Raw genomic sequence first — 13,698 nt, 5'->3', positions numbered from 1 at the left:
AATAAAAATTCTGCTCTGCAGTGTTATGTCCTCCCTGTGCCCTCCCTCCTTCCCTTCCCACCTTAACTGGGACAAAAAGGCAAAACCTCAGAATGTAGCAGAGCAGAAGCCCACAATACTTTTTGTCGTTCTAAAACATTTAAAATTGCATTTCCAATGCAAAATATGTTCCCCGTATTCCTGGAAGTTGCCGTTAGGGAACTGACATGATTCTTTTTAGTTTCAGCCTAACCACCTTTGATTAGTTACACTGCTGATAGCTACTGGCAAAATGGGTTGGAATCAGACCAATTTTGGTAAACTGCTGCTAGAGGTTACTAGCAGTATTTCTTCAGAACATTCATTAAAAACAAACACATAACCACATGCAGATGCACTGTTCTGCTTTCAAGTAATGGACATCTACTGATAGAAATTTTACCAATAGAACTTTTTTCTGGCCAGCAATACATAAGATGCTTTAGGATTCCCCATTTTAGAAAGCTGGAACTCCTACTTATGTTTGTGCACCTAAGAATGAAGTGAAAATATTTATCTGAGCTAAATATTCCCCATAAGCAGCACTGGAGGAGAGAGCCCTGTGAAAGCACTCATCTGCACCAAGACAGAGCAGAGAAGAATAAGAATCCCTTCCCAGCCTCCTGTTGCAAGGGGAAAGCAAAGGGAAGGGAGTCTCTTCCAATACACTCGAGTATTCTAGTTATTTGATGACATCCTACAGCAGCTTTCTTCTGCTGGCAATTATTTGAAGGATTCCTCATTGTTTCAATATAGGATCATAGGAAAACAGGCCTAGAAGGGACCTCACAAGGTCATCTAGTCCAGCTCTCTACTCAAGGCAGGATCATTCCTGGCTAAACCATCCCATCCAAGCATCTGTCTAACCTGCCTTTGAAATAAATTTCCCCTGCTGCAGCTTGAGACTCCTCTCTACAGCCTGTCCTCATCCTCGCCATAATCACTCTTCAAGTATTTGAAGGCTGTTATTAAATCCCCCCTCAGTCTCTCTTCTATAGGCTAAATAACCCTAGCTCTTTCAGACTTTCTTCATAAGTCTCGTCTCCCAGACCCTTAATCTTTTTTGCTGCTCTGCACTGGACTGCTTCCAAACTGTCCACTTCCTTCTTGAAGTGCAGGGCCCAAAACTGGACACAGTACTCCAAGAGAAACCTCACAAATACTGAATACAGAGGAAGAATCACCTCTCTTGATTTGCAAGTAATGCTCCTGTTCATACAACCCAGGACGTTGTTGGCCTTTATTTTATTTTTTTTTTACAACAAGAGTATACTGTTGGTTCAGATACAGCTTAGGGTCCACTATAAACCCCAGGTCCTTCTCTGCAATACTGCAGCCTAACTAGTCATTCCCCAGTTTGTATTTCTGCATGTGATTATTCCACTGCAAGACGTCACACTCATGCATGCTGAATCTCATTTAATTGATTGAGGACCATTTCTCCAGTGTATCCAGGTCATTCTGGATCCTAGCCCTGCCCTCCTGAGTTCCGCAGTTCCACCCAACTTTGCATCATCCACAAATGCTAAGTATGAACTAGATCCCATTGTCCAAATCATTAATGAAAATGTTGAACCCAGGACAGGCCCCTGGGGGACCCTACTTGAAACCTCATCCAAATTAGACATTGAGGACTACTTGCTGAGATGATCCAACCAGTTATGTTGGTATCTATTCGTATACATTACGGTATACATTTGTACGTAGTGCTTTCTCTTGAGGTTTTACCAGTGTGTCAGCTTTATGCGCTGCCACGAAACTATTTAAATGGTAATGGAGTGGGAGAGAATTACTCAGGGTATTGGTAAATGAAGAAGGAAGGAGAAAGAGAGAGAGAGACAGAGAGAAAAAGAGAGGCCAGAGTGCAAAGCCATAAAACTACTAACCAGTAAAACTTTCCATCTGTACCAGCAGTATCCAATAGAGTGCACAACGCACAGCAGAATAATGTTACTACAGAGCTAAATCCTCCATTTAGCTCCTGAAAGGGCACAAGGGTTTGGGGTTTTTTTTAAGTAAGTCTCCTGAAATTCATAAGGAGAGTAAAAAATTCACAAGTTTAGGGGAACTAGCCCCCTGCCTTTTTTGGCAACTTCAGGCCATGAAAGCTAGAGGTGTCTCTGATTCCCACTCCCTCCCCCAAATACAATAAATGCTTACTTCTCTCTAAACAAACAAAAAGCTCAGGAGCTTGCCCACCCCTAAACAATGCCTCAGCAATGAACTTCACTGAACCTGACTACATTTAGCCAAAGCAAGGCTAGAGGGAAAATGTTCAGTGTTGCAAATACTCTAATCCACAGAGGTCCTCCTGCGCATGAATGTTATAGATTAGACCAGGGGTTGTCAACTGGGGATACTTGAGAAGGCCCTAGGGGGTACCCGCAGGTGGGTGAGGACAGAACACCACCACTCACCATCCCGCACTGCTGTGCAGGATGTGGGGGCTGGGGGAAGCTTGAACACGGCAGCTGCTGCTCGTGTCTGGCCACGTGCCACCTCCCGCTCCATACCCGGCTGTGTGCCAGCTCTCCCTCCCCCCACATCTGCCCACAGGGGGTACACTGATTCAAAAAGGTTGAAAACCCCTGGATTATATCATTCCTACCATTAGCAGGGATGGGAGTAGTCCAGGAGTCTGGTATGCTTGACTATCATATTCGTATATTATACTTCAAATCTTTTGGAACAATGACTCCTTATAGTGCATCTTGCACAGCCCTGTGTTCCTGCTAAACATTACTCAAGTCAGAAGCCAACTCACTTTTCCTTCTTTTACCCCTGCACTAGTTCTAAGCTGGAAAAAACCTGAGGTGCCAAACTACAACTGCTACTCAGACACAAGACAGAAGTGCACAGCTAAAAAGAACCAAAGCCTCTTGAAACAGCTCCATGCTAGTTTCACTGTCTCCCTCACTCCAGATTGGGGCACATTATCACCCTAAGGCATGTTCCAAAATGCTTAGATAAGATGACAAAAATGATTTTTCTGTCTCCACTACAGCAGCCCCCAGTGCTATTACATTAGCAAACACCGCATCTGCCACAATGCCCCACCAACACAGGAGAGGATTCAGAGGGTTTGCCACTTACTGCATCATGAAAGCCAGCAAAGACTACAGTTTTCCCAATCATGGGAGTTACTGGAATAGGAGCACTAATATTTCTAGTACACAGGCAGCCTGATCTGGGTTCCATTCCCAACTTGTGACATTAACAAGTTGTACAACTTTGAGAAGGGGTTTGTTTCTCCCTGCTGCTGCTTTTCCCCCATGCTTTTCATCTGTCCCACTCATTTAGCCTGCAACTTCTGCATGGCAAGGATAGTCTCTTGCTGCATAACACAAAAGCGTGCAAATCAAGAATTTTTTTTTTTGCAAATATCTAGTGAGTCTAATAAAAGAGATAACCTCTGCCATGAATTTTGATAAGCACACAAAATCAAACACACTAAAAACCTACTCCCAGCTGAACCTTCCAGGCCCTACTGCAATATAAAGTAGCAGCAGCAGTGATACATAATAAAAAGCTACTTTAGAAGTAGCAATTTCCAGATTACCCACTCATTAAACATTATCCATCCTTCCCTCCCTCTCTCCCCCCGACTGCAAAAGAAACCTTGAACTCACTGTGGCTATTTTGTTTACCCATGTAACCGATAGCATCAGTTTTTTTCTGCTATTCCAAAAAAGCAAACATCACTCTTCGGATCAATTTGCAGTATCATGACCCCTCATGCAGGGCCCTATTCACTTTGCTAGGGTGCCAAGTGAGAACAGCCCCATCCATGCGGACATGAACCAAAGCCAGTGACAGCTCTGCCTGTATAACCGGCATATGTACTCAGATCTTTGTGTTGAAGCTAATTCTTTTTGAGGCATATCATTTTTTCCCCAGAAAAATAGGCAGATCCGTGCATTTATAGCTTTTTAAGAAGGGTTTTTAGACTCGAGTTTACTCTGCCCTAAAATACATCAGCCTGACAAGGGGCAGATCTAGAATGTAAAAAAAAAATGGGGGTACACAGTTGTGGGGCATCAACGCCTATAAAACAACACATGGTTACTTTGCTGCTGTATAACTCCAGGTAAAAATAAACGAGAAGCTTAACTAATAAGCCAGGGCCCTAGGGCCACATTACTCCATTTAAGGTGGAAGCAGAAATAAACATCACTTCATTGGCATAAGCTATCAACAGTCTGCAGGGCAGTGAAATAGGAGCTCCATTACCAGGAGTGGTCTAACCGGAGGGCAGAAAAGGAAGGCTGGCTTTCTTCAAGACCACTGAAAAAAAGAAGGAAGGGTGGTAAACACCTGTGGAAGGAAGAGTTTAGAAAGGATCAGGTAGATTATAATACGCCACAAAGTGAAGTCAAGAGACTTTCTTAGCCCAGCCTGATTAGAAAGGCTCCCACCACTGTTGGCAGTTGGCATTGAGTGCTGGGTAGAGCAGAGATCAAAGGGGGTGGGGGTTGGGAGGGCAACAAGTGCACCCTCCCGGGCATGAAGGACACCTGCCCCGGTGGCTGGGGGAGCAGGGCGAGCTCCCGTAGGCAGCAGCGGTGTGGCTGGCAGCAGCAAGCAGGGAGCTCCCGCGGGCAGCCATGGCGCTGTTGGCAGCCGGGGGGTGGTGAGCACTCACCCGCAGCCGGCAACCACCCGCAGCCAGCAGCAATTGCAGACTGCCCACAGACGCCACCGGCAGTGTTGGCAGTGCCTTTTCTGAGAGGGTGCACTGGCACACTCAGAGGGTGCACGTGCACCCGCATGCACCCCCTACGCAGTGCCAATGGTCCTGGGCCTGCCTCCAGGCAAAGAAAGGGCTTGATATTTGAGCCGGAGGCAGGCGCCCGTGGCGGGCCCGTCCAAACTCCCCAAGCCCCGGGCGCCGAGCTGGAGGTGGAGGTGGAGGCGCAGGGCAGGCCTCATTCTGCAGGCTCCCGGCAGGGTCAAGAAGAGGGAAGGCTGCTGGAGGGCGAGCGAGTTAGGCCCCGTCGCTGGGCCCAGGGACAACGCGGGGGTCAAAGAAAGAAACCCCCAGCTCAGCCGCTCCTGCGGCCTTGATCCCTCCCAGGCCAGCCGTCCCCTCCCCTCGGCCGGACCCCGCGAGCCTCCCAGCTGAGCAGCAGCTCCCGCCCCAGGAGCCGAGCGGGACGCTGCGATGCAAGGCCGGCCCCTTCCCTCCCCCGCCGCAAGGGCGGGCTGGCGGGGAGCTCCGCGGCGGCATCTGCCTCCAGCCCTGCCCTGCCCCGAGCAGCGGCGGCGGCGGCGGCGGCGGCCGGGCCCGCGCGCACTCACCGTGAGGACAGCGCGGCGGCGGCGGCCGAGCCGAGCCTGGAGCGGCGGCCGCAGCGTCCCGGCCTCGGCGGCTCCGCCCCCGCCCGCCCCGGCCCGCCCCCTCGCCCGAGGGGCCGCGGGGCATGGGCCCGCCCTGCAGACAGCCCGGCGAGCGGGCGGAGCAGCGGCCGCGCTCCCCCTGGGCCTGCGTGCCCCAAAGCTTGCGAAGAACAGGTTTTGTTCCAGCTGTTGAATCGGTCTCATAAACGATCGTCATCGCTTCTGCTTCCCAAGAACTCTGATCCGCCGCAGAGCCAGGGAGGAGGGCAGGCAGCCTGGGGCACCGGCATGTCCTCGGAGAGACTCTTTGCCCTTGACCCTGGGGCGGGGGTATCCCAGGCAGCAGCATCCTCCTGCCTCCCACTGCCGCCAGGTTTCAGTGTCCCCCAGTGCACGGACGCCACGCGCCCCAGGAGGCTGGCAGGGCGCAGGGAGCCCCCGCAGGCAGTGGCGACACTTGGTGGCTAGCGCTGAGCTCCCGCAGGCAGCCACAGCGCTGGCAGGGGTGACGGGGAGGGGGTGGCGAGCGGCGACCAGGAGTCGGTGGCCACCCGCAGACGCTACCGGCAGTGTCAGCAGAGGGGGTGGCAAGCAGTGACGGCCCACGCGCACTGCCTGCAGTGTCCACGGCATCTTTTCGCAGGGGTCCACCACCATGCTCTGGGGGTGTAGTGCAGCCACTGTGTTGCCTGTGTCCCAGTGCCAGCCCCTTCTGCAGTTACCTCTGCCCCCCACCCCCGGGCCTGCTGGCTGGGAAACACAGCTCTACCCGCCTAGTGCAGGCCATGCAGTTCTAGAGCAGAGTTTCCCCACCACCGGTCCCAGGGGGCCGTCAGAAATGGACTGGCATGCCGCAGAATTTTGCTGTGGCAATGAGCTACCATGAGCTACAATAGCTATGAGGATAGGAAATGCCTTAGCAGGCAGTGGCAACACGTAGGGGATGCACGTGCACTCCCTGAAAGAGCCAGTGCAACCCCCTGACCCGATGCACTTGCTGTTTAGGAGATGGGCGGGGGGGCAGGCAGGATTGCTGGTGCCCCCCCTGCAAGTGCCAGCGAATTGTTGCAGCTGCTCCCAGAAGCAGCCACGGCCACTCCCAGGAGTGACTGCAGTGATCAGCCGTTGCGGGATCAGCTGCAGGGGAAACTATCCCACTGGACAGTGAGATCGGCTGTAGGGGGAGCCCTCTGGTCGGCAGGATTGGCCGTGGGCTCTGGGCATCTGAGGACTCCAAAGAGACCAGGTCATAGCAATGTATGCCAAGATGGTGAGGAAGGCTCTGCCCTCAGGGGGACTCCCCCCACAAAGAACACCCGGGACGGAGGTGAGGGCCTATCTGGCTGGATGCTGAGTCAGAGGAATGGATAAGAAGGAGCAGTACTGCCATGTGCCTCACCCTGGTGCTGGGCTGCAGTATCTGGGAGGAGACCAGGGAGAGAACCCAGGTGTTCAGGCTCCCAGTGCCCCTGCTTAACATGCCCCCACCCCCAGCGCCCACAATCCCCACTCTTGTCCCAGAGCCAGAGGGAACCCACGCATCCAGGCTCCCTGCCCTAAGTAACTCCACCCCCATTCCTGTCCCAGACCTGGCAGGGAACCCAGGTGTCTGGGCTCCCAACACTCCTGCTCTCATGACCCCACTCCCCTCCCAGAGCCGAAGACAACCCAAGCATACAGGTTCGTGGAGAGTGGGGCAGGGGGAATCATAGACATGGAGGGCTGGAAAGGACCTCTGGAGGTCACATCCAGTCCAACCTCCTGCTCAAAGCAGGACCAGCCTCAACCACATCATCCTAGACAAGGCTTTGTCTACCCAGGGATTAAACAACTCCAAGGACAAAGACTCCAACAACTCTCTGGGGAGCCTGTTCCAGTGCTTTACTACCCTTCTCATAAGAAAATTCTACCTAATGTCCAAATTAAGCCTCTTTTGCTGCAACTTGAGCCCATTGCTCCTTCTGTCATCTGCCACCACTGAGAACAGTCCAGCTCCATCCTCTTTGCAATCACCCTTCAGGGAGTTGAAGGCTGCTATTCAATCCCTCCTCAGTCTTCTCTTCTGCACACTCAATAAGACCAGTTCAAACCATTTTCATTGCCCTTTGCTGGACTCTCTCCAATGTGTCCCTTCTGTAGTTGGGGGGCCCACAACCGGCAAAGGACTCCAGATGTGGCCTCACCAGTGCTGAATAGAGGGGGAGAATCACTTCCCTCAACCTACTGGCAATGCAGCCCAATACGCTGTTAGCCTTATTGGCAACAAGGGCACACTGCTGGCTCATATTCAGTTTCTTGTCCCCTGTCACCCCTTGGTCCTTTTCTGCAGAGCTGCTGCCCAGCCAGTCAGCCCCCAGCCTGTACTTGTGCTTGGGATTCTTCTGTCCTAAGTGCAGGACTTTGCACTTGTTCTTGCTGAATCTCATGAGATTTCTTTTAGCCCAATCGTCCAATGTGTTGAGGTCTCTTTGAATCCTAGCCCTACCTTCCAGTGTATCTAGTACTCCTTCCAGCTTGGTGTCTGTCATCTGCAAACTTGCTGAGAGTGCACTCCATCCCATCTTCCAGGTTGTTGTTGAAGACATTGAACAAAACCTGCCTCAGGACCGACCCCTGGGACACTCCACTTCATACTGGCTGCCAACTAGACATTGAGTATTGACTACTACTCTCTGAGCCCAATGCTTCAGCCAGTTTTCTATCCACCTTACAGTCCATTCATCCAGCCCGCACTTCCTTAGCTGGCCTGTGAAAACTTTGTGAAGACTGCAGTGGCACATGTACCCCCTGAGAGCGCTGGTGCACCCTCTGACTGGCCATGCTTGCCACTCAGGCGATGGGCAGGGGGGGCAGGCAGAAGCGCCGGTGTCCCCCCTGCAAGCACTGGCCAGTCGCTGCAGCCACTCCCAAAAGCAGCCTCAGTCACGCCTGGCAGCAGCTGCAGCAGTCAGCCGCAGTGATTGGCCACTGCAGAATCAGCCATGGGGGTCCCTCCAGGCAGTGAGATCAACCGCGGGGTTGCCCATGTTAGCAGGTGTGCCATAGAAAATTTTTATAAATGTAAGTATACTTTGGGCTGGAAAAGGTTGGGAAACACTGTTCTAGAGAGAGGCAGTGTTCATCTCAAGTCAAGGAGAAGGGGGTAGGTCTGCACCTGACAGACTCACTTAGGCAAATGTGTGTATACCTCATGTATGCAGTGTTTCCAACTCTCATGATTTTTGGCATTGTTCTTAAAGTCTACGCTTCCAGAATGTGAAAAACTTTTCACACATATATATAAATATATATATGTGAAGAACTTAGCTCTTTCTTTTATCTATCTATATAAATATAAAGAGAGAGCTAAGTTTTTCACATTCCAGAAGCGTAGACTTTAAGAACAATGTCAAAAATCATGAGAGTTGGCAATATTGTCAGTATGTCAAAAGCTGTAGTACCTGAAGCTCACTCTGGCAGATGCATAGGATGTGACCCACAGGGTGCAAATCCAGTCTAGAAAGGCATGTACCTAAACCAGATCCATCAACAAGGCCCTTTAGGTCTTCAACCATGAGGTTGTTTTTTACTGTACCTAGCAAGGGAGATCCCCTTCTTTCCAACCTTGAATGACTTGGTGTGGTTGAGGGTGGAGACCTGTGTATTGCCCTGCACGCAGGGAACCCCTGCGAGAGCCTATAATGCCTGCCAGTGGGAGGAGCTCAGCTACACATTTTATGGCAATAAGGGATCGTTCTCAAGCTTTCCTTCTAGCTTGTTGCTTCGGCTTTTTGGCTAGGGGCAAGCAAGACTAGGGGGCATCTGTATTCCAAGGCCTCTGGGCTTAGGGCTTGCACATAAGCTGCCTGCCATAGATCTGGGAGTATGTGAAGCCCCAGACTAAGTCTGGGAGGTAAGATACTTGCTGGTGGTAGTATCCACAGGCCACATTCACATGAATGCAAATGTTTGTTTCCCTAGGGACAAGTAGCAGCAGCTCACCTTGTTCGGCTGCTACTTGTCCCCTTGTGAACACCCATGCCATGCGCCTTCTAGCACATGGCAGGTTAACCCCACTGGGGTAGGGGAGGTTTTGGCCAGCAATTGTGTTGGCCCCCAGAAACCTTACCTGGGGCCCTCGGGGAGGGCACTGCTGCAGCTGGGAATGTGGCTGGCAGCCAGAGTGTGGCTTCGGCTGGCCGGGCTCCAGTTTTCAGTGGCACACGTTGCTGCCACATGCCTCACCCTGCTTTTTTTTGGCATGTTTTTTTTTGACCCCAGGAGTTCCCAGGGCTAACTGCCCCCCCCCCCCCAAAAAAAAAAAAAAAAAAAGCTGCAAGGTACCAGCATGGGGAATGCCTTCATGTGTGATGTGTGGCGCTGCAGATGGGTGTGTGGCACCACGTACCACACGCTCATCTGGACACAGCCACCCAGACCTAAACTCAGTTGATGGAATTCAGAACTGATTTGGCCAATTTGGCTTGAGACATAAAATTAAAAAAAACCCTGGGTTGGTCTCCTTGTCCTTCCTCTGCTGCCGCCATTCTGCCTCCGTATCAGGTCGTTAGGCCTCAAAGTGGCATGTGCCTTGATGGACCAGGTGGCACCACGTCGAACAGTCAGTAGCTTGCTCCTCCCAGCCATTGGTGTCGATGCCTCCATGCTTGAGGGCAACCTTGAGCATGTCTCTGTACTGTTTCCTTTGGCTGCCCTTTGAGCATTAGCCAAAGAAGAGCTGGGAGAAGAGAATCTGGCAAGGGAGTCAGTGAGGAATATACAAGAATTAACTAACTACCTTTGAGAGGATAGTTAGTTAAGGGCTAAAAAGGTAACATCTAGGAAAACTAGAAGAGTAACAGAGGTTATTTCTTGTGAATCTTCCTGAGCCAAAGATGGAGAAGGCGGGGAAAGTGGTAGAGGAGGTTGTTTGCTCTGTGTAGAAGAACCGAGGAAAGTTAGAGATAGAAAAAACAAAGAGGTTTACCTGCTGCCTTTGCCCTACGAGTGGCTTGGGGTGGAGAGACAAGAGGTTATTGGGTGGTCTTCTATTTTGGACAGTCAGAGAGGGTGGAGAGCTAAAAGTAGAATGTAAGCGTTCTCTTTTCCCAAATAACTCTAGTCAGATGAGAGTGTGCTATTTGGGGTGCAGCAACATAGTGTTTTTATTTTTCCCCCCTCAACTTTTTTTGGCTATTTGAATCCTCCTAGCCTGTTGTCTTATATAAATGAACCATCCTGTTGCAAGAAGGTCACTGTGCCTGCACAGGGTTCAATTACAAGTTCAGCACCCTGCATTTCCTTACTTAAAACTATAATTATAAGAATATTTATTCCTTCCTCTTGCCCCAAGGTATTCCTCTCATGGGAATTCTGTCTCACTATGCACTATTACAGCAGATTGCCTTTTAATAAAATCACATATTTGTCTAAACATTGTACATTATGTCTGGCATCTTACTTCTTTCCAATTATCTTAGATATTCTTAGGCCTAGTCTTCCACAGACTTAAAAAAGTGCAAATAGCTATGTGTGGAAGGAGATCCAGTGCATTCACAGAAATGCCCACAGGATTTTTGTTTTTGTTTTTGCATGGAGAATTGTCTGTAGGCTTGGGTCCTTTGTTTTTGTAGGGTAGCCTTCTTGCTTTTTCTGAGTAGTTTGTTCATAAGAAATTTAGCATGTAGCAAATATAATACGTATTCTTTTATCATGGAAGGAGCCTTTTTGTTCTGTTTTTTAGGAACTTTTCCAGTGCATACATCTCTTAAGCATATGAACAAATTTACAGTCCTTTAAAGCCTATCCATTTAAGTCTACAAACTTTTGTTCAAGGGAATAGCTCTGTTCATTTTTAAGGAGACCATTCCTCTAATTAGAGCAAACCCTACTTCTGTGCACGGGGAAGCATTGGTGAGGCCCCAGTGATAGGAAACACTGCCAAAAAAGGTCAGATGCTAAGAGAAGCAAAAATATTTCTTAAACATGTTGGAAGCTTTCCTAAGTTTCAAGGGCTTCATGAGTCAGCAAGAGCAGTTTGCCATATTTTCTTATATATATACCTACACCCCCAAATAAGACAAATACATTTTTTAGAAGAAAATAAGATATTTCCAGAGTTATAGCTGCTTAGAATAGGGACAGAGCCTAATCTTCAGCTCACTCATGCTCCCTTTCCTCTTCAGGCAACAGCTACAATTTTAACCTTTTCGTAGATGAACAGTCACCAGTTTTCTGGTGCTCAGCCAAAACAGAAACTATACTTATTGCTAAAGATGGGATGCCACAGGCAGATGCAGGATTTTGAAAAGAGCTAAACAGTCTACCAAGTTGTGAAATAGAAGAGGGAGGTTCATTAACACCTGTGGAGCAGGAAGCAGGTAACTAATAAAGAGCCATGAAGTTAATTGACTCCTTCTGCACTGATTGAATAGAAATACCACTGCTGCTGTCTGGCAGTTGGTTTCAAACTTAGGGAGGAGCAGGAATCAAATATTGGTGGGACTACATCCATCTTGGGTCTGCTGGACTCTGCCCCCCCTTCCATGCACCTGCTGCAGGGAAGAGAAGGGAAAAATTCAGCAGCTGTCTTAGAGTGTCTTCACGCATCTATTCTATCTGTTTCTATTCCAGTTAAGATGTATGCCCAGTTTTGGAAGGCTAATGTTGAGGCAAAAGCTGTGTGTGGTCTATGAGTATAAGTGGTATTAGGCTTGGAGAATAAAGTATCCCCTCAAGGTTAGTATGGGAACACAGGGGTTGGGTGAAACTTGTACTTGCCAACCCCTGTGTAATTTTCTGAGAGAGATATAAAATCTGTGACTTTGCTAGATTGCCAGCCCCATAGCTTCCATCAGCATTAAACTGATTCCAGTATTTAGAAGAAAGGTGTGTACTGAAATAATGTTCAATTTTAGGATTACTTTACAGAGACCTCCAACAATGCATTGGTTGTTGCTGATGCAAGTCATAAATTATGCTGAATCAGGGCCAAGGGAAGTGAGTTCTTCTACTTCTGACAGCAGTGTGCTTTTCTCATCACAGTTGTGGGAGTCCCAGAGCCTGTGATTTCCTGTTTTGTAAAATAACACTGCACAGAAACCCAGTGAAGGTCCTCACATCATGCCTTCCTTCCCTCCTCAGCGTTGGGAAATTCATTGGCAAATGCCATACATAAAACTTCTGCTCTGTGCTTGCATCCAGTAAAGAATGCCCTGTGAGGCCATTTGCTAATAGCCTAGTAGATTGATTCCTTCCTTCCCCTTCCAGAATCTATGGTGACCCATGATTTCACCCCAGGATCTCTGACTGTGTGCCTTTTGTCACATCGCTGGTCCTTACCCAAGCAGGCCACTGCCTGATACCTAAGGGAACACTCAGATCTAAAGTTTGATTGGGTCTTAGATTAGTTCGTGTTTCAATATTTCTTGTCAGTCAGATATGGCCTGCCATTTGCTTCAAACTGTTTAGAAATGCTGCCATGCAGCTGCTAAAGCAGAGAGCTTATTGTCCCACAGAAAACTAAATAGTAATATCAAAGTGGATTACAGTCATGTTAGTCTCTGGTACCTATAATATTTATTCACAAAGCATTCTGTACCTCTTAAAAGCAATACAATGTGAGGCAGAATTTAGCAATATAATGTGAAGCAGAATTTAGAAAATCAGAGGTACTTACCTCTGATTTAAGCATTAGTACATTTTCTGTGCAAAAAATATGCGTCTTGCTTAATTAATTTAAATGCCTTTCTTTTCAAAAGGAACCTAAATAATTGTAAGAAACCATTTATATAAATGACGATGTATGTATAAGCCATATACTTAATACAAATAGAGGTTCTGCCCTCTGGTGGTTAAATCTATATTGTGTTATATTTATAATCTATTAAACCTAGTTGAATGTAAACATAATGGCCAGGTACAGGCATTACACTTTTGCAGGTATGAGAGATCAGAGACTGGTCAATACCTGTAACAGAACAGATGTTTGGCACACATAGATTGATTTAAAAATGGAAGAACCAGTCTAATGTTTGCCCCCTTTCCACCAAAGGGCAAATATGTGTTCTGTTTACTACCAATCCAAACTACGCTGCTTACAGAAAACCATATAACTTAGATCAATTCTTCCCTGGACTTTTAAAATGTCTGTACCTAGCCCTGGTGTTTTGGAAGCAGAAAGTCATGGGAAAGTCCATCTTACAGGTTGATTTATTAGTATTTCCATAGTGTCTCAGAGCCCAGGGCCCCTATCATGCTTTATAATATGACATTTTGCATTCTGATAGCACTCTGCACCCAAGGATTTGAAAACCATTTTATAACACAATGGGTTTAGCTTTACAGCACCCCTGGGAACCAGGA

The 13,698-nt window shown here is 48.5% G+C and overlaps 1 protein-coding gene across 1 annotated transcript in view; it reads right to left on the bottom strand.

Annotated features, from left to right (window-relative positions):
* The window catches only part of ACO1 (aconitase 1), a 44,045-nt gene extending 38,607 nt beyond the window's left edge, over nucleotides 1–5,438 (bottom strand). Inside the window, exon 1 of the mRNA XM_090038823.1 lies at nucleotides 5,317–5,438. The gene's annotated coding sequence lies outside the window, so the exon portion shown is untranslated. The remainder of the gene's footprint in view (nucleotides 1–5,316) is intronic.
* Nucleotides 5,439–13,698: the final 8,260 nt, after the last annotated feature.

This window comes from Crocodylus siamensis, chromosome 3 (genome assembly GCF_052110815.1).
Source record: "Crocodylus siamensis isolate JL-2025a chromosome 3, ASM5211081v1, whole genome shotgun sequence".
Classification (NCBI taxonomy): Eukaryota; Metazoa; Chordata; order Crocodylia; family Crocodylidae; genus Crocodylus; species Crocodylus siamensis.
Note: the sequence above shows the minus strand (reverse complement) of the source record. Positions and strands in the feature narration are given on the sequence as shown.